The following is a 4,016-nucleotide window of genomic DNA, read 5'->3' on the forward strand; positions in this document are numbered from 1 at the left end:
TTCTGTTGTTGACCTTCCACCTTCCAGTGTTGGGTGGGATGGGGGGGTGCCCACTTAGGAGCTCTCCTGGGCCCCACATGGGTCGTCCCCCCCTCATGCACAGCACAAGCAAAGGGCTTCCCTCTGCCCACCCACTGCGTTCACTGCCAATGCCGTGCTCACCCGTTACCCCCTCCCCCGCTTCGTGGCCTGTATCTTCAATGGGCCACGGTCTCATGGGGGAAGGGGCCAAGTTAGGGGCCCAGGAAGTGCAGTAGGGGGAAGGGGAAGGAGATGCTCAGTTACCTCACATGGCTGCCGGTTGGGGAGGGGTCCAGAGGAAGCGGGAGCGGTGCCTGGCAGGTACTTTTCTATCTTTTATTTCCAGATTTCTTTTGTATCTGAACTTGCAGATTTGTATTATACCAGGACAGCCAATAAAGGAAGAGTATAATGGTGCCCCTCAGGGAAGTGGGGGTGTGTGAGGGGGACGCTGAGGTCACACAGCCTTTCAGCCTTTCTTCCTGAGTCATCCTCTCACACAAGGGGGTCTCCCTGCCTCATAGCCTGAGTCAGAGCAGAGCAGCAAGTAGCAGCTGACCTGGCACTGGAGAGGTGAGTAGAAAAGGGTGCCCAAAATTAATCACCCCATTTCTGATTCTTACAGATTTTGGACCAAGGAATTAAAATTATAATCTGCTGCTAATAAGTTCAATATTAAAATCCCTTCAAATAATGAGATTTGGAATAGGATATCTTTGAGCTGGCAAATTCTTGTATCATCAACTTTATTCTCTGTAACTTAGGCCAAAGTATCATTTGATGTGGCAGCATGTTTTTAAGTCTGTCTTGTTTCTTGGGCCCCTTTATATAATCTACAAGTTATATATTTTTAAATATATAAATTATATGCTTAATTCTTTATAGCTCTTTAAAATGAGGTGATTGATTTGGTGAAACCCAAGGTTCTATCCCCACTTGATGGATGGGGAAGTTGGATCACTCGCCCAGGGTCACGCGCCTGGTTAGCAGGGGAGCCTGGATTCACGCCAGCCTCAGGGCCAGCCAGTCCACCGGGCTGCGAAGGGACAGGCCTTGGGACTGCCCTCAGGAGTTTGTATTATGGTCCGTCACTCAGCTGTGGATCCTGGACTGGGGGACATGTGGCAGATGACTCTGCCAGGACACCAAGGGGCCCCCTGGGAGGGCGCAAAGGGCTCTGCTGGAAAGAAGCCGCACTTTATCATCTCCAAGCTGTTGCAGATGTCATTACCTGACGTTGTACCTTCTTCCAGGAAAATGTTGCTCATTCTTCAGGCTTCTTACAAATGGATCCTCTTCCCAAACCCTGCCCCCCCACCACCACACCCCATACAGTCCTTACAAGTGTAACAAAACCTTTGACCCTCAGGCTCACCAGGAGCGCTCCCCCCTGAACCTGGATCCTGGAGGGCCCTGACCGCTCTGCCTGTGTTTCCCCACCCACCCTGACCCAGCAGGGGGCTGCCACTACCTGGTGTCCCGTTGGACTGAGTGGGGTGTCTCTGGGGCTCCCTTGGTCACCTCAGTGTACCAGCGCAGGGCCAGACAGGCGGCAAGCTCAGCAATTCACGTCTGCAAACAGCTGGTGAGTGAGAGGGGCAGAAAGGCCTAGGACTCGGACAGAGAATTCCAGCTATTGGACTGACAGGGAGACTGAGGCCATGTGGCGCACAAAATCAGCGACAGAGTCAGGATCCTCTTATCTGCCAAAGGCTGTCTTTACACAAAACCTTCCCTGTGCCCAGAGCAAGCTTTCTCAGCGCCCTCCCCCCTTCCCCCCCTACCAGTCCGCAGATGCAGATGTTCTGGTCTGTGGAGCTCCAGGCTCCCCAGGACCTCCACGGGCTCCCCTGAGCCAATTTCCCCATCTTCCCTCCCAGGGCCGATGGAGACTGCGTCTTCCTGATGCTTCTCCCTCCACAGATACCATAGATCTGGGGCACACGTCCCACCCGGCACTTCCCCCAGGCTTGGACTCAGCGTAGACCCAGGGACACAACCGCGTTGACGTCCCTGCCCTACCGGTGATCTAGTCCCACCAACGCAAAGCGCTGCAACCAGTCCCCCCTCGTGGAGGTCATTTTGGGACGGACGTCCAAATCAGACAGTTTCGGCGACCCCTTTCCAGTTCAGCTGCTCCCTGTGCCCGCCGCGGGGCCACTCGCCAACCCCGTGGCCGCGGTCTTTCCGCACCAGCAACCCCCCGCCCCGACTCCTGCCGGGCCGCGCGGATCACTCCTGCAAGTGCTCGGTGCAACAGCGCCTCCTTGTGGCCCGGTCGTCGGGAACTCGGCGGGGCCCCTTCTGCCTGGCTCCGGACGAGAGCTCAGCCAGCAGATGAGGCTAAGGCAGAGAAAGTGTTCTGAAAGTTCGAGTCTCGGTCATGAGCAACATTCCCCTTCAGGCTCTGGCTCACTCGTTTGCTCCTCTAGGGAGCGCTCCCTGACTGCTCCAGTCCTGCGGTCCAACGGTGCTTTCCCGTCCCAGCCCTGACCCTTCTGCCTCTGTTTCCCCCGTCCTGGCCCCACCCTCTGGGCTGTCACTGGGTCTGTGAGGATAGGAACGAGGGCTGTCTTGGTCACCACTGTGTCCCCAGGATCGCCCAGAGAGTACACAGAGCAAGGCTGAGAGGACCTGCAGGGCACCTCCTAGGGAGCATTCATTTACTCCCTCAACCCATATTCCGCTTTGTTTCATTTAATAGTTTTATTGAAGTAAAATATACATATAAAATTCACCCGTTTTAAGTGCTTTAACAATTTAGGATGATTTTACAACCATCACTACAATCCCTATTTCAGAACATTTCCATCACCTTAAAAATACCTCTTGTGCTCACTTGTGGTCCTTCCTATTCCCACCCTGGCCCCAGGCAACCACTGATCTACTTTGCATCACGTGAGTGTTCTTTTCCTCATTTTACAGCACTTTCTGAATGCAGGTTCCTATCATCAGATGTTGATGCTGAGGATGCAGAGTGACACTTACAGACCCTGCTCTCGGGGAGCCTGAAGTCCGGAAGGGGCCTTGTCTAATGGGAAACTATGTCCAGTCATCCATTCATTCAAAATATTTATTGATAATTATCAAGCACTTCCCACGTGCCAGGTACTATTCTAGGACGTATGGACATAGCAGTGGGGGAAAAAAAGGGACAAAAATCCTGCTCTGTTGGAGTTGATATTATAAGGAGAGGATTAAGAAAAAAATAAAGAAACGAGAAGATGTGTGATACAATGGCTGGTTGTGATGGTAAGCCTTTTGAAGGAATAAAAAAACCAACCCTCTCCCTTCTTGAGGAAGGGAGAGAGCATGATAGGTGTGATTTCAGGGCAGCCAGGATCACACCCCTGAGAAGGAAGCGTTTGATCAGAGACCCGGCTGAAGTGAGGGAGTCGCGACCTCATCTGAGGGAACAGTGTCCCTGGCAAAGGCCCGGAGCAGGGGACACACCACCGCCAGGGGGGCTGGAGGCGCGGGGGAGGCAGTCGGAGGCCAAGTCCAAAAGTCAGAAGAGCTGCCCAAAGCAACTCTCTCCCAAGTCACTGTAACAATGACAAAAACATCCCACACACATTTCCAAAGGTCCTCCAGGCACTGGCCCTGGGTGAGAATCACAGCCACAAGCTGCAGGGAGCCAACTGGAGTCTCTGCCTTTCAGGCTTCTGCGATAGGACGTTGAACTGGAATTTTCCAAGCCCTCCCAGAACTGCGTCTAGGGCCAAAGCTCAGGACAAAAGTGGCCAACTCCCCCACTGCTTAAGTTTAACACCGCAGGAATAGGAACCAGCCCCCTAACCAAAGAACTCTCTGAGGGAACCCAGGGCAGGCCCAGCTCCCATCATGCTCCCCCACCGCCCTCAGAAAAGGGTGCAGAGCAGAAAACAAGGGCCGGAGGGCAGAGTTCTCAAGAGGACAGAACTTTCTCTCCCCTGCGAACTTGGAATGGAGTTTTTTTTTTTTCCTCAAATATTTGTTGTGAAAAATAATGAATC

Source organism: Pteronotus mesoamericanus, unplaced genomic scaffold (assembly GCF_021234165.1).
Source record: "Pteronotus mesoamericanus isolate MK-2021 breed Mesoamerican mustached bat unplaced genomic scaffold, CSHL_Meso_final contig_639, whole genome shotgun sequence".
In the NCBI taxonomy this organism is placed as follows: domain Eukaryota; kingdom Metazoa; phylum Chordata; class Mammalia; order Chiroptera; family Mormoopidae; genus Pteronotus; species Pteronotus mesoamericanus.